We start from the raw sequence: 22,285 nt of genomic DNA on the forward strand, positions 1-22,285 counted from the left end.
CCCGGGACCTCTCGCACCCAAAGCGAGAAACATACCCCTAGACCAACGGACCACGTACCCATGTGCTCAAGATGTAAATATGGTGCCTAACCCGTTGAAGTCTCTTCCATAAATCTGGTTGGCATAAATATTCTTCGCGGGGTCCGTCCGGGATTTGAACCCGGGACCTCTCGCACCCTAAGCGAGAATCATACCCCTAGACCAACGGACCACGTTGATATGTGCTCAAGATGTAAATATCGTGCAAAACCCGTTGAAGTCTCCTCCATAAATCTGGTTGGCAAAAACATTCTTCGCGGGGTCCGTCCGGGATTTGAAACCGGGACCTCTCGCTCCCTAAGCGAGAATCATACCCCTAGACCAACGGACCACGTTACATAGTGGTCAAGATGTAAATATCGTGCCTAACCCGTTGAAGTCTCCTCCGTAAAACTGGTCGGCAAAAACATTCATCGCGGGGTCAGTCCGGGATTTGATCCCGGGACCTCTCGCACCCAAAGCGAGAATCATACCCCAAGACCAACGGACCAAGTGGTTTTGTGCTGACGATCTAATTGTCGTGCATAACCCGTTGAAGTCTCATCCATAAATCTGGTCGGCAAAAACATTCTTCGTGATGTCCGTTTAGAATTTGAACACAGGACCTCTCATACCTTAAGCGATAATATACCCCTAGACCAACGGACCACGTTATCTTCTGCTCAAGATGTAAATATCGTGCCTAACCCGTTGAAGTCTCCTCCATAAATATGGTCGGCAAAAAGATTCTTCGCGGGGTCCGTTAGGGATTTGAACCCGGAACCTCTCGCACCCGAAGCGAGAATCACACCCCTAGACCAAGGGACCAAGTGGTAATGTGCTGACGATGTAAATATCGTGCAAAACCCGTTGAAGTCTCTTCCATAAATCTGGTTGGCATAAATATTCTTCGCAGGGTCCGCCCGGGAATTGAACCCGGGACCTCTCACACACTAAGCGAGAACCATATCCCTAGACCAACGTACCACGTTAGCTTTTGCTCAAGAAGTAAATATCGTGCCTAACCCGTTGAAGTCTCCTCCATAAAACTGGTCGGCAAAAACATACATCGCGGGGTCCGCCCGGGATTTGAACCCGGGACCTCTCGCACCCTAAGCGAGAACCATACCCCAAGACAAACGGACCAAGTGGTAATGTGCTGACGATCTCAATATCGTGCAAAACCCGTTGAAGTCTCATCCATAAATCTGGTCGGCAAAAACATTAATCGCGGGGTCCGTCCGGGATTTGAACCCGAGACCTCTAGCACCCGAAGCGAGAATCATACCCCTAGACGAATGGACCACGTTACATTGTGGTCAAGATGTAAATATTGTGCCTAACCTGATGAAGTCTCCTCCATAAAACTGGTCGGCAAAAACACTCATCGCAGGGTCCATCTTGGATTTGAACCCGGGACCTCTCGCACCTAAAGCGAGAATCATACCCCTAGAATAACAGACCACGCTATCTATTGCTCAAGATGTAAATATCGTGCCTACGCCTATGCCGTCTACTCCATAAAGCTGGTCGGCAAAAACATTCATTGCGGGGTCCGTCCGGGATTTGAACCCGGGATCTCTCGCACCCGAAGCAAGAATTGTTTTTTTTTTATAAAATCTTTATTCACATGTCTAAAACGATTCAATACAAATATAACAATTTTATGTGATCATAGCGGGTACGAAAATAAAAGAGGAAATGTCTCTATCGTTAAAAAATAAATAATTTCGACATTTATAATGATAAATATTGCAATTACCGAAAAACTATATTTAATAGATTATTCATGATAACGTCAGACGGAGTATCCATATTTAGTGTTCTTTGCTTATTCCGACATTCTCTTTTTAATATTGCGTGGACTTTTTTTAGAAATATGACATCCTGAAATACAGTTTCATTAAAGGAACATTGACAACGATACATCCAAATTTCTCGTTTAAAAATTGCACTTAATAAATTTACAACTTTCCAAAAAATAACAGGTTTTTTTAAATCAGTAGTTATCTCGCCAAAAATTATAAAAGAGTTTCGAGTTTTTGTAGGACTACCGAATAAGTCCCGGGAAAGGTTCAAGACGGCACAGAACAACCAAGTCCACCATTGCGACACCACGGGACACTCCACGAAAAGATGTTCTACAGTTTCGGAGCCGGTTTGACAAAAGGGACATCGAGAGTCCGGGACCACGAGACCGTGCACTAAACGTGATTTTACTGGAAATCCCTGATGGATCAGTCGAAGATTCGTGGCAGAAAGGGAAGGGCCCAAAAAGTTGGAACGGACGAATTTCCAACGAACACGGCAGATAGGGCCACCGAAAAAGCGACGCCAACGCTCCTCGCCGCTGGACTCAGTAGATAAACCGGTCGCGAAAGTATCGTAAATAAACTTGACCGAAAGAGCGAATTTGATCATTTCACCATTGGCATTTACAACCGATAACCCGAAATTAGGCGCGACAGGAAAACGGCGCGGTTTCATCACACCCCGCGCAATCTTAGTTGCCCAGGCAGGAGGAATAGCAGCGATAAGTTCTTTATAGAGGTCCATCGTTTTGGACTGCGACATTCTGATTATCGAATCCTCGGTAGCATCGATGATCGCTTGCTGTGCTAAAAAACCTGGAACGTACTCGTAACACAAATCACGAATGGTCCGGAAACCAGCACGAGAAAAGTATTGACATTCGAGACGACCGAATCGCGACAAGCTCAATCGCGGATTCAGGAAGAGTGGTTCATCCAAAAAGTCCGAGAGAGGGGGAAAAATCCATCCGCTGAGATGAGAATAATCATCCCAAGCGCGAAGCATTGAAACGTACCGATCGGGAAGACCGGCAGCACGACGCGAGTCAATAGTTAATCGGAAGACTTGAATGCCAAGTTGCAAATCGCCCCCATAGTGGTCAAGGATCACTGAATAAAGGTCCCGATAGTAATCCGAAGTAGCGTCTTCAAACAGAGTAAGGATTTCGCGAACGCGAAAAGCTTTGACTTTTGTTGGGATATCCACGAGGCCGAAACCCCCAAAAAACGTTGGCCGAACGAGAGTGTCATACGCGACAAGGTGAGGACCGGTTCCCCTAATAAATGATAAAATGGCGGCTTGAAATTGGCTGAGCCAAAACCGAGAAATGTCGACCGCTTTTAAGATATGCCAAAGCGTAGACGCAGCCAAAACGTTAACCACTAAGACTTTCCCAATGATAGATAGAGGACGACCCTTCCAAGAACGTAAGACGCGACAAAACTTTCTGTACCGCTCTTCCCACTGAAGTTGAGGTAAATTGGCATAGTCATAGTCAATCCAAATGCCGAGAATCTTCAAAGGCGCACTTGAGATAGTTATACCACGCAAGACGAGAAGATCCCGACCGTGATAAAGACCAAGCCATTTCGCTTGACACTTCGCTGGGTTTAATTTAGCACCCGAAGCCCGACCAAAATCCGAAAGAATTTCGCATATCGGAGGGATAGCAGTCTCAGATGTAGATACGATAGTAGTGTCATCCATATGTTGAAAGAGTTTCGGCAAAAGCGAATGAGCAGAGAGACGGAGTGCCGGTATTGTGTCGTGGCGATTCACCGCGCTAAACAATGGTTCCGAAGCTAATATATACAGCAATGGGCTGAGTGGGCAACATTGACGAACCGAGCGACCCAACGAGAACAGAGGAGTTAAATGACCGTTGATTTTGACACAGGCCTTGGAACCCGCGATAAAAGCTTGAATCCACCGGCAGAAGAAAGGGCCAAACCCCATCGAGGCTAATAATGTGAATAAAAACGGCCAAGACACCCGATCGAAAGCTTTCAAGAGGTCCAACTGTACGAGAATACCACCTTCCCCACGAATCCGCAGAAGCTCCGTTACATCCGACAAAGTCCTTGTAGTGAAAGAATGTCCCGACCGCGAACCGCTCCCGTCTGAGTCGGTGACGTAATATTTGGTAACAGTCGAGCGAGCCGAAGCGCGAAAACCTTGGATAAAATTTTATAGTCCGTGTTTAACAATGTAATAGGACGCCAATTTTTTAAAAGCGACAAGTCACCAGCTTTCGACACAAGAACTATTAGACCAACTTTCATATTGGTGGAATGTGCCCATGGTCGCGGATAGTTTGAACAATACCGAGATATTCGTTTTTGATTAGAGGGAGAAAAAAGCGCCAAAACTCCACAGTTAAACCGTCAAGACCCGGACTCTTATTGTTCTTCATAGAACCCAAGGCGTGTTCGATTTCCCCCCAAGCAACCGGTTGCTCAAGGGCAGAGCTATCAACGGCATCAACACGGTTACGGACTAGGTCAGTAAAACGGTGACACTGTTCCTCGCAGATAGGCTCGTTGGTATAAAGGGCATTGTAAAACTCGAATATTTCGTTACGGATAAGAACGCCGTCACGTAACACCTCACCAGAGCTAGAAACCAAACGACCAATTGACTTAATGCCCTGGCGGTGGGTCTCCAAACGCAAAAAATAACGCGTAGGTCTTTCTCCCAATTCTTGAAAATCTGCCTTCGCGCGAAGAACCTGGCCCCGAATTACCCCAGCATCGAAATCCGCCAGCGACTGCTTCGCTACTAACAATTCCGACAGGCAGCTCAGATCATTGGCGAAACGCGCCACGAGACCCGAAATCCGCTCTATCAGAGCAGACCGCGAATTCCGTAACTTCTGAGCGCGAACTTTACCATAGAAGATAGCGTAGTCCTTGAAAGTGACTTTAAGGTTCTCGTACCAGCCAAATATGTTCTCGCGGTACTCTATAGTGTCGCGACTCCGATTAACAATACGCTGGATGCCGTTCCGAAAGCGATCCTCTTCCAGTAAAGTAGAATTAAATGCCCAAACCCCAGGACCGCGTTGAACCCCACTAGGATCAAAAACAAGAGACACGGCTTTATGATCGGAAAAAGAGATGGGCGAAATGAGACATCGTGAACAATTATGGGCATCCGAAGGGCGGGTAAATATATAATCAATACGTGACATTACAAAGTTCCCGTACACGAAACCCGAACGCGTGTAATCAAAGTGATCTTGGTGAGACGCCCGCCAGGGATCATGAAGATCCAGTCCCACCGACCACAATTTAAGTGACGAAGGCTGACAAACAGGGCGGGCCTTCGAAGCAGGGCGGTGATCGAGATTATAGCTTAAAACATCGTTAAAATCGCCCGCAATAATCGGACGAGGTAAAATAGAGCACCATAATTTCGCAGTAGACATAAAAGCTGTTCGCGCCGATGCGTCATTCGGCGCGTAGATATTCGCAAAATCCAAAGGTAAATCGTCAACGAGCGCGGAGACAGATAAAAAACGCCCGCAACCACTACGAAAAACCCGCGAAGGAATAATGTCAAGGCCGGCACAGAAACATGTCGCTACGCCGCAAAAAGTGGTAACTGGATCATTATCCCAAAAAACACGCCCACGAAAAATGTCCCGAAAAACTCCCACGTGCTCATTCGTCCAATGGGTCTCCTGTAGGAAAACCACGTCGTACGCGCCTATAAAAACAAGAATTTCCCTCATCTTGTCTAGGTTCCGAAGACCGTTGACGTTAACTGTTACGATTCTTAGCGGCATGATGCGAGTTGGGGATGGGGGTAACAACACTTGGAAGCGACTTCGATGCGGGAGTGTCCGAAGAATTAGTCTTCGGATCCTTGGAAACTACATTCGTCTTCTTAGGTGGAGGTTGTCGTTTTTCAGCGTCCGACCCACCAGTAAAAAGCAGGACTCGTTTACCCGAGTCCTTCACGCTAGGAGCTACTTCATTTTTCTCCACGTCGTCACCACCCTTGGCGGCACCAGTATCATTAGGCATATGTACATCCTGAACATTATGATCGTTAGAGCGATAATTACCGAGAATTCCGGAACTGGCTTCATCGTCAGTCTCCCTTGACTCAATGATCGTAAACCGAGTGGGGCAGACCCGAGCCATATGGCCCTGCTTCTTACATCGAAAACAAATAAAAGATGGGCATTCCTTGTAGAGGTGGCCGGATGAAAGACACCCATTACAAACTTTACTCTGGGAGTTATGACGAACTCGGTAAAAAGTTTCCCGACCAAGAACGTCCTTTATTTTTAAGCCGTACGGTAAGGAACTAACGCATTCAAATCCCGGACGGACCCAGCGAAGAATGTTTGTGCCAACCAGATTTGTGGAGGAGACTTCAACGGGTTAGGCACCTTATTTACATCTTGACCACAATGTAACGTGGTCCGTTGGTCTAGGGTTATGATTCTCGCTTTGGGTGCGAGAGGTCCCGGGTTCAAATCCCAGAAGGACACCGCGAAGAGTGTTTCTGCCAACCAGTTTTATGGAGGAGACTACATCAGGTTAGGCACAATTTTTACATCTTGACCACAAAATAACGTGGTCCATTCGTCTAGGGGTATGATTCTCGCTTTGGGTGCGAGAGGTCCCGGGTTAAAATCCCGGACGGACCGAGCTAAGAATAGTTTTGCCGACCAGTTTTATGGAGGAGACTTCAACGGGTTATGCACGATATTTACATCGTCAACGCATAAACACGTGGTCCCTTGGTCTAGGGGTATGATTCTCGCTTCGGGTGCGAGAGGTTCCGGGTTCAAATCCCGGACGGACCCCGCAAAGAATCTTTATGCCGACCATATTTATGGAGGAGACTTCAACGGGTTAGGCATGATATTTACATCTTGAGCAGACGATAACGTGGTCCGTTGGTCTAAAGGTATGTTCTCGCTTAAGGTACCAGAGGTCCTGTGTTCAAATTCTAAACGGACATCACGAAGAATGTTTTTGCCGACCAGATTTATGGATGAGACTTCAACGGGTTATGCACGATAACTAGATCGTCAGCACAAAACAACTTGGTCCGTTGGTCTAGGGGTATGATTCTCGCTTTGGGTGCGAGAGGTCCCGGGTTCAAATCCCGGACGGACCCCTCGATGAATGTTTTTGCCGACCAGTTTTATGGAGGAGACTTCAACGGGTTCGGCACGATATTTACATCTTGACCACCATGTAACGTGGTCCGTTGGTCTAGGGGTATGTTTCTCGCTTTGGGTGCGAGAGGTCCCGGGTTCAAATCCCGGACGGACCCTGCGAAGAATATTTATGCCAACCAGATTTATGGAAGAGACTTCAACGGGTTATGCACGATAATTAGATCGTCAGCACAAAAGCACTTGGTCCGTTGGTCTAGGGGTATGATTCTCGCTTTGGGTGCGAGAGGTCCCGGGTTCAAATCCCGGACGGACCCAGCGAAGAATATTTATGAAAACCAGATTTATGGAGGAGACTTCAACGGGTTAGGCACCATATTTACATCTTGACCCCAATGTAACGTGGTCCGTTGGTCTAGGGGTATGATTCTCGCTTTGGGTGCGAGAGGTCCCGGGTTCAAATCCCGGACGGACCCCGCGATGAATGTTTTTGCCGACCAGTTTTATGGAGGAGACTTCAACGGGTTATGCACGATATTTAGATCTTGAGCACTTAACAGCGTGATTCGTTGGTCTAGGGGTATAATTCTGGCTTCGGGTGCGAGAGGTCCCGGGTTCAAATCCCGGACGGACACTGCGAAGAATATTTATGCCAACCAGATTTATGGAAGAGACTTCAACGGGTTATGCACGATATTTACATCGTCAACGCAAAACCACGTGGTCCCTTGGTCTAGGGGTGTGATTCTCGCTTCGGGTGCGAGAGGTTCCTTGTTCAAATCCCGGACGGACCCCGCGAAGAATTTTTTTGCCGACCATATTTATGGAGGAGACTTCAACGGGTTAGGCACGATATTTACATCTTGAGCAGAAGATAACGTGGTCCGTTGGTCTAGGGGTATATTATCGCTTAAGGTATGAGAGGTCCTGTGTTCAAATTCTAAACGGACATCACGAAGAATGTTTTTGCCGACCAGATTTATGGATGAGACTTCAACGGGTTATGCACGACAATTAGATCGTCAGCACAAAACCACTTGGTCCGTTGGTCTTGGGGTATGATTCTCGCTTTGGGTGCGAGAGGTCCCGGGTTCAAATCCCGGACTGACCCCGCGATGAATGTTTTTGCCGACCAGTTTTATGGAGGAGACTTCAACGGGTTAGGCACGATATTTACATCTTGACCACTATGTAACGTGGTCCGTTGGTCTAGGGGTATGATTCTCGCTTAGGGTGCGAGAGGTCCCGGGTTCAAATCCCGGACGGACCCCGCGAAGAATATTTATGCCAACCAGAATTATGGAAGAGACTTCAACGGGTTAGGCACCATATTTACATCTTGAGCACATGGGAACGTGGTCCGTTGGACTAGGGGTATGATTCTCGCTTTGGGTGCAAGAGGTCCCGGGTTCAAATCCCGGACGGACCCCGCGAAGAATATTTATGCCAACCAGATCTATGGAAGAGACTTCAACGGGTTAGGCACCATATTTACATCTTGACCATAATGTAGCATGGTCCGCTGGTCTAGGGGTATGATTCTCGCTTTGGGTGCAAGAGGTCCCGGGTTCAAATTCCGGACGGACCCCGCGATGAATGTTTTTGCCGACCAGTTTTATGGAGGAGACTTCATGGGCTTAGGCCCGATATTTACATCTTGAGCACTAGATAGCGTGGGCTGTTATTCAAGCGGTATGATACTCGCTTTAGGTGCGAGAGGTCCCAGGTTCAAATCCAAGACGGACCCCGCGAAGAGGGTTTTTGCCGACCAGTTTTATGGAAATGACTTCAACGGGTTAGGCACCATATTTACATCTTGAGCACATGGGAACGTGGTCCGTTGGACTAGGGGTATGATTCTCGCTTTGGGTGCAAGAGGTCCCGGGTTCGAATCCCGGACGGACCCCGCGAAGAATATTTATGCCAACCAGATCTATGGAAGAGACTTCAACGGGTTAGGTACCATATTTACATCTTGACCACAATGTAACGTGGTCCGTTGGTCTAGGGGTATGATTCTCACTTTGGGTGCGAGAGGTCCCGGGTTCAAATCCCGGACGGACCCCGCGATGAATGTTTTTGCCGACCAGTTTTATGGAGGAGACTTCTACGGGTTAGGCACGATATTTACATCTTGACCACTATGTAACGTGGTCCGTTGGTCTAGGGGTATGATTCTCGCTTAGGGTGCGAGAGGTCCCGGTTTCATATCCCGGACGGACCCCGCGAAGAATGTTTTTGCCAACCAGATTTATGGAGGAGACTTCAACGGGTTTTGCACGATATTTACATCTTCAGATCAAGATCGCGTGGTCCGTTGGTCTAGGGGTGTGATTCTCGCTTCGGGTGCGAGCGGTTCCGGGTTTAAATCCCGGACGGATCTCGCGAAGAGTATTTCTGCAGACCAGATTTATGGAAGAGACTTCAACGGGTTAGGCACCATATTTACATCTTGACAGCAATGTAACGTGGTCCGTTGGTCGAGGGGTATGATTCTCGCTTTGGGTGCAAGAGGTCCCGGGTTCAAATCCCGGACGGACCCCGCGAAGAATATTTATGCCAACCAGATTTATGGAAGAGACTTCAACGGGTTGGGCACCATATTTACATCTTGAGCACATGGGAACGTGGTCCGTTGGTCTAGGGGTATGTTTAAGGCTTTGGGTGCTAGAGGTCCCGGGTTCAAATCCCGGACGGACCCAGCGAAGAATGTTTGTGCCAACCAGATTTGTGGAGGAGACTTCAACGGGTTAGGCACCATATTTACATCTTGACCACAATGTAACGTGGTCCGTTGGTCTAGGGGTATGATTCTCGCTTAGGGCGCGAGAGGTCCCGGTTTCAAATCCCGGACGGACCCCGCGAAGAATGTTTTTGCCAACCAGATTTATGGAGGAGACTTCAACGGGTTTTGCACGATATTTACATCTTGAGCACGTATCAACGTGGTCCGTTGGTCTAGGGGTATGATTCTCGCTTAGGGTGCGAGAGGTCCCGGGTTCAAATCCCGGACGGACCCCGCGAAGAATATTTATGCCAACCAGATTTATGGAAGAGACTTCAACGGGTTAGGCACCATATTTACATCTTGACCCCATTGTAACGTGGTCCGTTGGTCTAGGGGTATGATTCTCGCTTTGGGTGCGAGAGGTCCCGGGTTCAAATCCCGGACGGACCCCGCGATGAATGTTTTTGCCGACCAGTTTTATGGAGGAGACTTCATGGGCTTAGGCACGATATTTACATCTTGAGCACTAGATAGCGTGGGCTGTTATTCAAGCGGTATGATACTCGCTTTAGGTGCGAGAGGTCCCAGGTTCAAATCCAAGACGGACCCCGCGAAGAGGGTTTTTGCCGACCAGTTTTATGGAAGAGACTTCAACGGGTTACGCACCATATTTACATCTTGAGCACATGGGAACGTGGTCCGTTGGACTAGGGGTATGATTCTCGCTTTGGGTGCAAGAGGTCCCGGGTTCAAATCCCGGACGGACCCCGCGATGAATTTTTTGCCGACCAGTTTTATGGAGGAGACTTCAACGGGTTAGGCACGATATTTACATCTTGACCACTATGTAACGTGGTCCGTTGGTCTAGGGGTATGATTCTCGCTTTGGGTGCAAGAGGTCCCGGGTTCAAATCCCGGACGGACCCCGCGAAGAATATTTATGCCAACCAGATTTATGGAAGAGACTTCAACGGGTTAGGCACCATATTTACATCTTGAGCACATGGGAACGTGGTCCGTTGGTCTAGGGGTATGTTTCAGGCTTTGGGTGCTAGAGGTCCCGGGTTCAAATCCCGGACGGACCCAGCGAAGAATATTTATGAAAACCAGATTTATGGAGGAGACTTCAACGGGTTAGGCACCATATTTACATCTTGACCCCAATGTAACGTGGTCCGTTGGTCTAGGGGTATGATTCTCGCTTTGGGTGCGAGAGGTCCCGGGTTCAAATCCCGGACGGACCCCGCGATGGATGTTTTTGCCGACCAGTTTTATGGAGGAGACTTCAGGGGCTTACGCACGATATTTACATCTTGAGCACTAGATAGAGTGGGCTGTTATTCAAGCGGTGTGATACTCGCTTTAGGTGCGAGAGGTCCCAGGTTCAAATCCAAGACTGACCCCGCGAAGAGTGTTTTTGCCGACCAGTTTTATGGAAGAGACTTCAACGGGTTAGGCACCATATTTAAATCTTGAGCACATGGGAACGTGGTCTGTTGGACTAGGGGTATGATTCTCGCTTTGGGTGCAAGAGGTCCCGGGTTCAAATCCCGGACGGACCCCGCGAAGAATATTTATGCCAACCAGATTTATGGAAGAGACTTCAACGGGTTAGGCACCATATTTACATCTTGACCACAATGTAACGTGGTCCGTTGGTCTAGGGGTATGATTCTCGCTTTGGGTACAAGAGGTCCCGGGTTCAAATCCCGGACGGACCCCGCGAATAATATTTATGCCAACCAGATTTATGGAAGAGACTTCAACGGGTTAGGCACCATATTTACATCTTGAGCACATGGGAACGTGGTCCGTTGGTCTAGGGGTATGATTCTCGCTTCGGGTGCGAGAGGTCCCGGGGTCAAATCCCGGACGGACCCCGCGATGAATGTTTTTGCCGACCAGTTTTATGGAGGAGACTTCAACGCGTTAGGCACGATATTTACATCTTGACCACTATGTAACGTGGTCCGTTGGTCTAGGGGAATGATTCTCGCTTAGGGTGCGAGAGGTCCCGGTTTCAAATCCCGGACGGACCCCGCGAAGAATGTTTTTGCCAACCAGATTTATGGAGGAGACTTCAACGGGTTTTGCACGATATTTACATCTTGAGCACGTATCAACGTGGTCCGTTGGTCTAGGGGTATGATTCTCGCTTAGGGTGCGAGAGGTCCCGGGTTCAAATCCCGGACGGACCCCGCGAAGAATATTTATGCCAACCAGATTTATGGAAGAGACTTCAACGGGTTAGGCACCATATTTACATCTTGAGCACATGGGAACGTGGTCCGTTGGTCTAGGGGTATGTTTCTCGCTTTGAGTGCGAGAGGTCCCGGGTTCAAATCCCGGAGGGACCCTGTGAAGAATATTTATGCCAACCAGATTTATGGAAGAGACTTCAACGGGTTATGCACGATAATTAGATCGTCAGCACAAAAGCACTTGGTCCGTTGGTCTAGAGGTATGATTCTCGCTTTGGGTGCGAGAGGTCCCGGGTTCAAATCCCGGACGGACCCTGCGAAGAATATTTATGCCAACCAGATTTATGGAAGAGACTTCAACGGGTTATGCACGATAATTAGATCGTCAGCACAATAGCACTTGGTCCGTTGGTCTAGGGGTATGATTCTCGCTTTGAGTGCGAGAGGTCCCGGGTTCAAATTCCGGACGGACCCCGCGATGAATGTTTTTGCCGACCAGTTTTATGGAGGAGACTTCAACGGGTTATGCACGATATTTAGATCTTGAGCACTTAACAGCGTGATTCGTTGGTCTAGGGGTATGATTCTTGCTTCGGGTGCGAGAGGTCCCGGGTTCAAATCCCGGACGGACCCTGCGAAGAATATTTATGCCAACCAGATTTATGGAAGAGACTTCAACGGGTTATGCACGATATTTACATCGTCAACGCTAAACCACGTGGTCCCTTGGTCTAGGGGTGTGATTCTCACTTCGGGTGCGAGAGGTTCCGGGTTCAAATCCCGGACGGACCTCGCGAAGAATCTTTTTGCCGACCATATTTATGGAGGAGACTTCAACGGGTTAGGCACGATATTTACATCTTGAGCAGAAGATAACGTGGTCCGTTGGTCTAGGGGTATATTATCGCTTAAGGTATGAGAAGTCCTGTGTTCAAATTCTAAACGGACATCACGAAGAATGTTTTTGCCGACCAGATTTATGGATGAGACTTCAACGGGTTATGCACGACAATTAGATCGTCAGCACAAAACCACTTGGTCCGTTGGTCTTGGGGTATGATTCTCGCTTAGGGTGCGAGAGGTCCCGGTTTCAAATCCCGGACGGACCCCGCGAAGAATGTTTTTGCCAACCAGATTTATGGAGGAGACTTCAACGGGTTTTGCACGATATTTACATCTTGAGCACATATCAACGTGGTCCGTTGGTCTAGGGGTATGATTCTCGCTTAGGGTGCGAGAGGTCCCGGGTTCAAATCCCGGACGGACCCCGCGAAGAATAATTATGCCAACCAGATTTATGGAAGAGACTTCAACGGGTTAGGCACCATATTTACATCTTGAGCACATGGGAACGTGGTCCGTTGGTCTAGGGGTATGTTTCTCGCTTTGGGTGCGAGAGGTCCCGGGTTCAAATCCCGGACGGACCCAGCGAAGAATATTTATGTAAACCAGATTTATGGAGGAGACTTCAACGGGTTAGGCACCATATTTACATCTTGACCCCAATGTAACGTGGTCCGTTGGTCTAGGGGTATGATTCTCGCTTTGGGTGCGAGAGGTCCCGGGTTCAAATCCCGGACGGACCCCGCGATGAACGTTTTTGCCGATCAGTTTTATGGAGGAGACTTCATGGGCTTAGGCACGATATTTACATCTTGTGCACTAGATAGCGTGGGCTGTTATTCAAGCGGTATGATACTCGCTTTCAGGTGCGAGAGGTCCCAGGTTCAAATCCAAGACGGACCCCGCGAAGAGGGTTTTTGCCGACCAGTTTTATGGAAGAGACTTCAACGGGTTACGCACCATATTTACATCTTGAGCACATGGGAACGTGGTCCGTTGGACTAGGGGTATGATTCTCGCTTTGGGTGCAAGAGGTCCCGGGTTCAAATCCCGGACGGACCCCGCGAAGAATATTTATGAAAACCAGATTTATGGAGGAGACTTCAACGGGTTAGGCACCATATTTACATCTTGACCCCAATGTAACGTGGTCCGTTGGTCTAGGGGTATGATTCTCACTTTGGGTGCGAGAGGTCCCGGGTCCAAATCCCGGACGGACCCCGCGATGAATGTTTTTGCCGACCAGTTTTATGGAGGAGACTTCATGGGCTTAGGCACGATATTTACATCTTGAGCACTAGATAGCGTGGGCTGTTATTCAAGCGGTATGATACTCGCTTTAGGTGCGAGAGGTCCCAGGTTCAAATCCAAGACGGACCCCGCGAAGAGGGATTTTGCCGACCAGTTTTATGGAAGAGACTTCAACGGGTTAGGCACCATATTTACATCTTGAGCACATGGGAACGTGGTCCGTTGGACTAGGGGTGTGATTCTCGCTTTGGGTGCAAGAGATCCCGGACGGACCCCGCGAATAATATTTATGCCAACCAGATTTATGGAAGAGACTTCAACAGGTTAGGCACCATATTTACATCTTGAGCACATGGGAACGTGGTCCGTTGGTCTAGGGGTATGATTCGGGAGTTCGCTGCTAGGTTTGGTAGTGAACGGTTCGTCTTTTTTCGCTCCGTTTTCGCTAAGCCTGTTTGCCGCCTTTAAGTTGTTATTTTAGTTCAAGTTTTTTTTTCTTCTCTGTTAAAACCTTTTTTATCTAGTTTCGGTTTCTTGCGGGTGATTTCCCTCCTGGGTCTTCTGATCCAGGATGGATATTATTAAACGGTCGGTTTTTGTGGATTTTGAAGGAAAATTACCGAAGTTTGACGATGTTGCGGAGGCGGTGAAAATTCAATATGGTTTGGATGCGGTGAAATCTGTTGTTCCGTCCACGGGCGGCTACATTTTGGTATTTTCGTCTGAAACTTTGATTAATGATGCGATTGACACTGGGTTGGAGGTAGACAGCATTACTTATGCCATTTCGAGCGTCACCAAAAAAACTGTTACGGCAAATTTTTTCGGCCTTCCGGATTATGTTACTGATGAGGCGTTGCTGGCGAAGTTGACGATGATGGGCTGCGAAATCAGAGGTACGATTTCGTGGCGGGAAAAAGCCGGGTTCTATTGTGGTATCCGATCAGTCCGTTTGACGCTCCCGGAAGGTAAATCAGCGTTACCTTACAGTCTTCGAGTTCCGGATGTCTTAAATAGAGAAAATTCTTACCGTGTCACTCATGAATCGCAAGTTAAAGTCTGTAATATGTGTCTGGCATCCGATCATTTATATAAGGATTGCCCTCAATTTATTTGCCGTAAATGTAAAACACAAGGTCATGCTGTGCGTAATTGCCCTACTTGGGAACGCCCTGCAGTGGAGATGAAGGGACAGGAGCGTGGACAACCCCCTGTCATTGTCGCAGGGGGATCGATTAATCAATTCGCTGAGGGTCGTAAGGATGCCGTCGATGGTCCTGGTTCATTGGGTGCCGGACACGAAGAAGTTCATATTGCCACTCCTAACGCAACGCCGATGTCTCAGGGAATGGGCGCCGACCAAGTGGGCCGCGTCAAACCGACTGGTGAAGCTCAAAGGGGTTCCAAGCACCGGATCTCATCTGGTGACACCGATTCAGCTACTAATCCGTCTACAGGTCCTCCGCACAAGATATTTCAGAAGTTGCCATCGGGTAAATGGACCCAAATTAATTTGAATCCAAATGCCGGTGAAAATTCTGACGATTAATGTAGGCGGTTTGCGCGATGTAGAGAAGATGCGAAAGTTGGTTTTGTGGGCGAAGCATTATGATGTGTTGTTGTTGCAAGAGACTCATTGGGAGGCGTGTCATGTAAGTACTTTTCGGACTTTTTTTTCGGGTGCGGTCTACGTGGACTTGAACTTGGACACCAAGTTTTGCGGTGTGGCAATTTGTATTTCGCGGTTACTTGATTTTAAAGAATGTAATTTGATAAGTTCTAACGAGGGCCGGTATATTTTTATTTCCGCTGAAATTGAAGGCGAGAAAGTTGATTTAGGTTCTGTTTATGCCCCAACCGATGCGGTCAATAGATCTATTTTTATGCAAAATTTAATTCCCATTGTTCGTGTGTTAAATCGTCCGCTATTGGGCGGTGATTTTAATGATATTGTTTCTCGAGTTTTTGATCGGCGGTCGCCTGCCAAGATTACGGTGAGTGGAATGACGAATCTTCATCGCTGGGTCTCTTATCTCTCGTTGGTAGACATTTGGCGGTTGCAACATAAAAAAACATTCGATTATACGCGATCGGGGGTGGTTTTTGGTAACTTTGTGAGTTCTCGAATTGATTATTTTTTTGCTTTACATTCAGACGTATATAATATTTCAAAGTGTATGCATGTTTTTTGTAGTTTCTCTGACCATAAGGGTGTTTCTCTGATTTTTGAACCTAGTGGTATTCTTAGGGGGCCCGGAACTTGGAGTTTTAATTCTACTTTTTTAGAAGACGCACTTTTTTGCACGGCCATCGAGCGGACAGTTAAAAATAGTTATTCTTGGCCTTGTTATTTAACCGATATCTTTGAGTGGTATGATGCTTTAAAAGTTAAAATACGGGAGTACTGCATTTTTTACGGGCGTCACAAAGCGTTGATGAAGCGGGCTGTATGGGCGGACCTACAAAATAGGCTTCGAGACCTACAAGATTCGCCATTAAAAACAGATACGAATTTAGACGAAATAGCTGCGGTAACGAGTAAATTACGAGATATGGAAGAGAACGATTTGCAGGGTGCATTAGTTCGTTCGAGGTTGGAGTGGAGAGATTTGGGGGAACGCCCCACTCAGTATTTTTTGCGGCTGGAGAAATTTCGTCAGCGTCAACGTCAAATGACTTCTCTGACTCTCCCTTCGGGGGAGATTATTAAAGATCCTGCGTTAATAAGGGAGGAAGTGTTCCGTTTTTATTCGGAGTTGTATACACGAGGCGTTACGTCTCAAGCCGCTACTGACAATTTGAAGAATTTAATCTCAGGGAGGCTTACTGAAGGTGACCGCGATTCCTGCGAAGCCGTCGTGACCTGGAGCGACATTTACACGGAGTTAACTAATTTGGCCGGAGGGAAGGCCCCCGGTAGAGATGGCTTTACCAATGAGTTCCTGCGTTTCTTTATCCCTCTAATTAAAGATGACTTTATGCGCTTGGTTGCCGAATGCGAAGCCCGTGGCCTTTTGCCGAATAGCATGCGAGAAGGGATGGTGGTTTTGTTGCCTAAATCGGGGGATTTGACTCTTCTGAAAAATTGGAGGCCAATTACCCTATTGAATGGCGATAGGAAACTCCTTGCTAAGGTTTTTACTCGCCGTGTTTCGCCGCTTTTACCTTTAATTACGTCACCGTGTCAAACTGGTGGCATTCGTGGGCGTACCATTTCCGATACTCCCCGTTTTCTGTCTGATGTCATGGAGTTTTTAAAAATGGAAAATAGGCCAGGGATTTTTCTTCAACTCGATTTGTTAAAAGCGTTCGATCGGGTGGAATGGCCGTATCTATTTGCAATCTTAGAAGCCTTTGGTTTCGGCGCACGCTTCCGCGCTTGGATTCAGATGTTTTTAGTTGGCGCCAAGACAGCTATTAAGCTTCATGGATATGTTACCGATTCTTTTGTCATTAGCCGCTCGGTTCGTCAAGGGTGTCCGCTCAGTCCTTTGCTGTACGTTCTATCATCTGAACCTTTTTGCGCCTTACTCGAAACGGACAAACGTATATGTCGGATAATGCTCACGGACTTAACACCGTCCCCTGTGGTGTTTCAACATATTGATGACACTTCCATTCTCGTCACTGGGCCTAGGGATGTTACTTACCTTTTGGAGGATATTGAACTTTATTGCCAGTCTTCGGGAGCTGCCATCAATCTTGCAAAAAGTTTTGGTTGTTGGCTCGGCTCCTTGCGATTTCACGCGGACCAGACTGTGGCTGGGCTTGTTATTAGCGCCCGTTCAATAAAGGTATTGGGCGTGACCTTGGGCTATGACCATGACGTCGTTGCCACGATGAACTGGGAGGGCCGGTATGAAAAATTTAAAAATGTCCTACACGTTTGGAAGGGTCGTAGTCTGACCATTTTTGGGAAAGTCATTATCATTAACGTGTTAGGAGCGTCGATATTGTGGCATATACTGGAGGTTTTTGATTTACCGGACCGCTGGTTCTCTGATTTTAAGCGGCTCATGTTGGATTTTATTTGGAAGGATCGCCCACATTCTATATCGTACGAAACCTTAACTCGCCATAAGAGTCAAGGCGGGTTTGGATTAATCAATCTTCGGATCAAACAGAAGGTACTTCGTCTGAAGGAATGTTTGCAGCTCGCTACCGGGTCCAAGCCTTCGCATGTCGCATGCGTTGCGTCTTGGTTCTTTGACGAATATGGCGGCGGACTTCGCCAGGGTCTCTCAATGCTACGGATTAGAATTGAACGTCGTCTGCTTTGCGCTATCCCGAAACTCCATGGATCAATGTTATTGGCTTGGAAAGAGTTCTTGGCTCTCACGCGATGGACCTTGGTTCCTTTGACCAACCCTATTATGGAGCCCCTATTTTATAACTCAAATCTTTTAATCACGAACATTTCTTTGGCTGAGCGGCGTCTTCTTGCTTCTTGTGGCGTGGTCTACCTGAAAGATATTTGCTACGAGGTCATCCTGGGGTTTCTTCCGGATGAAGCCTTTTTGGAATTGACCGCAGATTCCGGAATCGGTCGCCGTCGGTTGTTGCAAATTTTTCAAAGGATCAAAGATTCTCTCCCTCCCGCGGTACATCGAGTGATACATAGTAAAGAGGTCTACGAGCTTGAGACACGGCCAACGTTCGCGCTGGTCGCGGACACAGGGATCTCTGTGGAATTGGACAAAATTACATCTACGTCAATTTCCAAAACTTTCAATGCCATAACCCCGATTCCGGAATCGAATGGTGAAGAACGTTGGCGGGCTTTCTTCGGGGGCCCTTTACAGAAGTTCCGGGTTAAATCACTTGTCAATTCTACGTTGGGTCCCCGATTGTCAAGTATGAATCTCCGAGTGTATCATATGGGGTTCATGGTCAAGCAGCGGCTATTTCGCGCCGGCATAACAGACGATGATCAGTGCCCGCTATGTGGCCTTGAAAAGGAGTCAGTTTCGCATTTATTTTTGGAATGTCAAGATACGCACGAATGGCTCGATTGGTTATTTTCTTCAGTGTTGTCGCTGTACACGCTGTTTGGTGAAAAGGACATGTGGACGCGTTATATCGTCTTTGGACTCAAGCCTAAAACTGCGGACTCTAAAGAGCATTGGGAGGTCGCTTCCATATTAACTGCTATTGCCAAAGAAGCCATTTGGAGTAATCGTTGTTTGTACAATTTGGGGCAGATAACCAATAAGCGTACGCTTTTTTCCCGTTTTCGTGCTCTCATAAAAACTGAGGCTCGGTACCGCGTGCAATGGCTACTCCTTCATAAGCCGGGTTGTACGGCCGCAATAGATATTTTTCGTAACTTATGAGGGGTCAATAATCTTGGAGATATCCTTATGGTCATTAATATTTAAAGTACTTTATTGAAATGTGTATTTTGTTGTATTTGCAGTAGTTATTATTTTCTATAACTGAGGATTTTTTATCAATGATATTTTGCTTATTTATTTTTCATGTTGTTTCTAACTTCAATTGTGTAATGCTTTTAATAACACTGCTTCACATATATATAACATTGCTGGATGTACGTAGGTTTAAATTGTTAAATTTGTTTTAAATATTAACACTGTGCAATAATGCATGTAACAAAATAAAAATTTTAAATAAATAAAAAAAAAAAATTCTCGCTTAGAAAAAAAAAAAAAAAAAAAGGTTTATGATTCTCGCTTTGGGTGCGAGAGGTCCCGGGGTCAAATCCCGGACGGATCCAGCGAAGAATGTTTGTGCCAACCAGATTTGTGGAGGAGACTTCAACGGGTTAGGCACCATATTTACATCTTGACCACAATGTAACGTGGTCCGTTGGTCTAGGGGTATGATTCTCGCTTTGGGTGCGAGAGGTCCCGGGTTCAAATCCCGGACGGACCCCGCGAAGAATGTTTTTGCCAACCAGATTTATGGAGGAGACTTCAACGGGTTTTGCACGATATTTACATCTTGAGCACATGTCAACGTGGTCCGTTGGTCTAGGGGTATGATTCTCGCTTAGGGTGCGAGAGGTCCCAGGTTCAAACCCCGGACGGACCCCGCGAAGAATATTTATGCCAACCAGATTTATGGAAGAGACTTCAACGGGTTAGGCACCATATTTACATCTTGAGCACATGGGAACGTGGTCCGTTGGTCTAGGGGTATGTTTCTCGCTTTGGGTGCGAGAGGTCCCGGGTTCAAATCCCGGACGGACCCAGCGAAGAATATTTATGAAAACCAGATTTATGGAGGAGACTTCAACGGGTTAGGCACCATATTTACATCTTGACCCCAATGTAACGTGGTCCGTTGGTCTAGGGGGATGATTCTCGCTTTGGGTGCGAGAGGTCCCGGGTTCAAATCCCGGACGGACCCCGCGATGAATGTTTTTGCCGACCGGTTTTATGGAGGAGACTTCATGGGCTTAGGCACGATATTTACATCTTGAGCACTAGATAGCGTGGGCTGTTATTCAAGCGGTATGATACTCGCTTTAGGTGCGAGAGGTCCTAGGTTCAAATCCAAGACGGACCCCGCGAAGAGGGTTTTTGCCGACCAGTTTTATGGAAGAGACTTCAACGGGTTAGGCACCATATTTACATCTTGAGCACATGGGAACGTGGTCCGTTGGACTAGGGGTATGATTCTCGCTTTGGGTGCAAGAGGTCCCGGGTTCAAATCCCGGACGGACCCCGCGAAGAATATTTATGCCAACCAGATCTATGGAAGAGACTTCAACGGGTTAGGCACCATATTTACATCTTGACCACAATGTAACGTGGTCCGTTGGTCTAGGGGTATGATTCTCGCTTTGGGTGCAAGAGGTCCCGGGTTCAAATCCCGGACGGACCCCGCGAATAATATTTATGAAAACCAGATTTATGGAAGAGACTTCAACGGGTTAGGCACCATATTTACATCTTGAGCACATGGGAACGTGGTCCGTTGGTCTAGGGGTATGATTCTCGCTTTGGGTGCGAGAGGTCCCGGGGTCAAATCCCGGACGGACCCAGCGAAGAATGTTTGTGCCAACCAGATTTGTGGAGGAGACTTCAACGGGTTAGGCACCATATTTACATCTTGAGCACTAGATAGCGTGGGCTGTTATTCAAGCGGTATGATACTCGCTTTAGGTGCGAGAGGTCCCGGTTTCAAATCCCGGACGGACCCCGCGAAGAATGTTTTTGCCAACCAGATTTATGGAGGAGACTTCAACGGGTTTTGCACGATATTTACATCTTGAGCACGTATCAACGTGGTCCGTTTATCTAGGGGTATGATTCTCGCTTAGGGTGCGAGAGGTCCCGGGTTCAAATCCCGGACGGACCCCGCGAAGAATATTTATGCCAACCAGATTTATGGAAGAGACTTCAACAAGTTAGGCACCATATTTACATCTTGAGCACATGGGAACGTGGTCCGTTGGTCTAGGGGTATGTTTCTCGCTTTGAGTGCGAGAGGTCCCGGGTTCGAATCCCAGACGGACCCAGCGAAGAATATTTATGAAAACCAGATTTATGGAGGAGACTTCAACGGGTTAAGCACCATATTTACATCTTGACCCCAATGTAACGTGGTCCGTTGGTCTAGGGGTATGATTCTCGCTTTGGGTTCGAGAGGTCCCGGGTTCAAATCCCGGACGGACCCCGCGATGGATGTTTTTGCCGACCAGTTTTATGGAGGAGACTTCAACGGGTTATGTACGATATTTAGATCTTGAGCACTTAACAGCGTAATTCGTTGGTCTAGGGGTATGATTCTTGCTTCGGGTGCGAGAGGTCCCGGGTTTAAATCCCGGACGGACCCTGCGAAGAATATTTATGCCAACCAGATTTATGGAAGAGACTTCAACGGGTTATGCACGACAATTAGATCGTCAGCACAAAACCACTTGGTCCGTTGGTCTTGGGGTATGATTCTCGCTTTGGGTGCGAGAGGTCCCGGGTTCAAATCCCGGACTGACCCCGCGATGAATGTTTTTGCCGACCAGTTTTATGGAGGAGACTTCAACGGGTTAGGCACGATATTTACATCTTGACCACTATGTAACGTGGTCCGTTGGTCTAGGGGTATGATTCTCGCTTAGGGTGCGAGAGGTCCCGGTTTCAAATCCCGGACGGACCCAGCGAAGAATATTTATGGAAACCAGATTTATGGAGGAGACTTCAACGGGTTAGGCACCATATTTACATCTTGACCCCAATGTAACGTGGTCCGTTGGTCTAGGGGTATGATTCTCGCTTTGGGTGCGAGAGGTCCCGGGTTCAAATCCCGGACGGACCCCGCGATGAATGTTTTTGC

General features: G+C 47.5%; 27 non-coding genes across 27 annotated transcripts; 25 read left to right on the forward strand and 2 right to left on the reverse strand.

The window, feature by feature from the left end:
- Positions 1-139: 139 nt before the first annotated feature.
- TRNAP-AGG (transfer RNA proline (anticodon AGG)) lies at positions 140-211 on the reverse strand. The gene has a single exon. It is a non-coding gene; the product is annotated as a tRNA-Pro (tRNA).
- An 87-nt stretch (positions 212-298) lies between these two features.
- Positions 299-370, reverse strand: TRNAP-AGG (transfer RNA proline (anticodon AGG)). Its single transcript has one exon. It is a non-coding gene; the product is annotated as a tRNA-Pro (tRNA).
- A 6,207-nt stretch (positions 371-6,577) lies between these two features.
- Positions 6,578-6,649, forward strand: TRNAP-CGG (transfer RNA proline (anticodon CGG)). The gene has a single exon. It is a non-coding gene; the product is annotated as a tRNA-Pro (tRNA).
- Positions 6,650-6,894: 245 nt separating this feature from the next.
- On the forward strand, positions 6,895-6,966 carry TRNAP-UGG (transfer RNA proline (anticodon UGG)). Its single transcript has one exon. It is a non-coding gene; the product is annotated as a tRNA-Pro (tRNA).
- Positions 6,967-7,212: 246 nt separating this feature from the next.
- Positions 7,213-7,284, forward strand: TRNAP-UGG (transfer RNA proline (anticodon UGG)). The gene has a single exon. It is a non-coding gene; the product is annotated as a tRNA-Pro (tRNA).
- Positions 7,285-7,371: 87 nt separating this feature from the next.
- Positions 7,372-7,443, forward strand: TRNAP-UGG (transfer RNA proline (anticodon UGG)). Its single transcript has one exon. It is a non-coding gene; the product is annotated as a tRNA-Pro (tRNA).
- Positions 7,444-8,165: 722 nt separating this feature from the next.
- On the forward strand, positions 8,166-8,237 carry TRNAP-AGG (transfer RNA proline (anticodon AGG)). Its single transcript has one exon. It is a non-coding gene; the product is annotated as a tRNA-Pro (tRNA).
- A 723-nt stretch (positions 8,238-8,960) lies between these two features.
- Positions 8,961-9,032, forward strand: TRNAP-UGG (transfer RNA proline (anticodon UGG)). The gene has a single exon. It is a non-coding gene; the product is annotated as a tRNA-Pro (tRNA).
- Positions 9,033-9,755: 723 nt separating this feature from the next.
- TRNAP-AGG (transfer RNA proline (anticodon AGG)) lies at positions 9,756-9,827 on the forward strand. The gene has a single exon. It is a non-coding gene; the product is annotated as a tRNA-Pro (tRNA).
- An 87-nt stretch (positions 9,828-9,914) lies between these two features.
- Positions 9,915-9,986, forward strand: TRNAP-AGG (transfer RNA proline (anticodon AGG)). Its single transcript has one exon. It is a non-coding gene; the product is annotated as a tRNA-Pro (tRNA).
- Positions 9,987-10,073: 87 nt separating this feature from the next.
- Positions 10,074-10,145, forward strand: TRNAP-UGG (transfer RNA proline (anticodon UGG)). Its single transcript has one exon. It is a non-coding gene; the product is annotated as a tRNA-Pro (tRNA).
- Positions 10,146-10,549: 404 nt separating this feature from the next.
- Positions 10,550-10,621, forward strand: TRNAP-UGG (transfer RNA proline (anticodon UGG)). The gene has a single exon. It is a non-coding gene; the product is annotated as a tRNA-Pro (tRNA).
- A 246-nt stretch (positions 10,622-10,867) lies between these two features.
- TRNAP-UGG (transfer RNA proline (anticodon UGG)) lies at positions 10,868-10,939 on the forward strand. Its single transcript has one exon. It is a non-coding gene; the product is annotated as a tRNA-Pro (tRNA).
- A 564-nt stretch (positions 10,940-11,503) lies between these two features.
- TRNAP-CGG (transfer RNA proline (anticodon CGG)) lies at positions 11,504-11,575 on the forward strand. Its single transcript has one exon. It is a non-coding gene; the product is annotated as a tRNA-Pro (tRNA).
- Positions 11,576-11,662: 87 nt separating this feature from the next.
- On the forward strand, positions 11,663-11,734 carry TRNAP-AGG (transfer RNA proline (anticodon AGG)). The gene has a single exon. It is a non-coding gene; the product is annotated as a tRNA-Pro (tRNA).
- An 87-nt stretch (positions 11,735-11,821) lies between these two features.
- Positions 11,822-11,893, forward strand: TRNAP-AGG (transfer RNA proline (anticodon AGG)). Its single transcript has one exon. It is a non-coding gene; the product is annotated as a tRNA-Pro (tRNA).
- Positions 11,894-12,139: 246 nt separating this feature from the next.
- On the forward strand, positions 12,140-12,211 carry TRNAP-UGG (transfer RNA proline (anticodon UGG)). Its single transcript has one exon. It is a non-coding gene; the product is annotated as a tRNA-Pro (tRNA).
- Positions 12,212-13,092: 881 nt separating this feature from the next.
- TRNAP-AGG (transfer RNA proline (anticodon AGG)) lies at positions 13,093-13,164 on the forward strand. Its single transcript has one exon. It is a non-coding gene; the product is annotated as a tRNA-Pro (tRNA).
- A 246-nt stretch (positions 13,165-13,410) lies between these two features.
- On the forward strand, positions 13,411-13,482 carry TRNAP-UGG (transfer RNA proline (anticodon UGG)). The gene has a single exon. It is a non-coding gene; the product is annotated as a tRNA-Pro (tRNA).
- Positions 13,483-19,810: 6,328 nt separating this feature from the next.
- On the forward strand, positions 19,811-19,882 carry TRNAP-UGG (transfer RNA proline (anticodon UGG)). The gene has a single exon. It is a non-coding gene; the product is annotated as a tRNA-Pro (tRNA).
- Positions 19,883-19,969: 87 nt separating this feature from the next.
- Positions 19,970-20,041, forward strand: TRNAP-AGG (transfer RNA proline (anticodon AGG)). The gene has a single exon. It is a non-coding gene; the product is annotated as a tRNA-Pro (tRNA).
- A 246-nt stretch (positions 20,042-20,287) lies between these two features.
- On the forward strand, positions 20,288-20,359 carry TRNAP-UGG (transfer RNA proline (anticodon UGG)). The gene has a single exon. It is a non-coding gene; the product is annotated as a tRNA-Pro (tRNA).
- Positions 20,360-20,764: 405 nt separating this feature from the next.
- TRNAP-UGG (transfer RNA proline (anticodon UGG)) lies at positions 20,765-20,836 on the forward strand. Its single transcript has one exon. It is a non-coding gene; the product is annotated as a tRNA-Pro (tRNA).
- A 405-nt stretch (positions 20,837-21,241) lies between these two features.
- TRNAP-AGG (transfer RNA proline (anticodon AGG)) lies at positions 21,242-21,313 on the forward strand. The gene has a single exon. It is a non-coding gene; the product is annotated as a tRNA-Pro (tRNA).
- A 246-nt stretch (positions 21,314-21,559) lies between these two features.
- TRNAP-UGG (transfer RNA proline (anticodon UGG)) lies at positions 21,560-21,631 on the forward strand. Its single transcript has one exon. It is a non-coding gene; the product is annotated as a tRNA-Pro (tRNA).
- A 405-nt stretch (positions 21,632-22,036) lies between these two features.
- On the forward strand, positions 22,037-22,108 carry TRNAP-AGG (transfer RNA proline (anticodon AGG)). Its single transcript has one exon. It is a non-coding gene; the product is annotated as a tRNA-Pro (tRNA).
- Positions 22,109-22,195: 87 nt separating this feature from the next.
- TRNAP-UGG (transfer RNA proline (anticodon UGG)) lies at positions 22,196-22,267 on the forward strand. The gene has a single exon. It is a non-coding gene; the product is annotated as a tRNA-Pro (tRNA).
- The last annotated feature ends 18 nt before the right edge of the window (positions 22,268-22,285 follow it).

The sequence above is a fragment of the Leiobunum rupestre genome, chromosome 10 (assembly GCF_980474605.1).
Source record: "Leiobunum rupestre chromosome 10, qqLeiRupe1.1.hap1, whole genome shotgun sequence".
In the NCBI taxonomy this organism is placed as follows: Eukaryota; Metazoa; Arthropoda; class Arachnida; order Opiliones; family Sclerosomatidae; genus Leiobunum; species Leiobunum rupestre.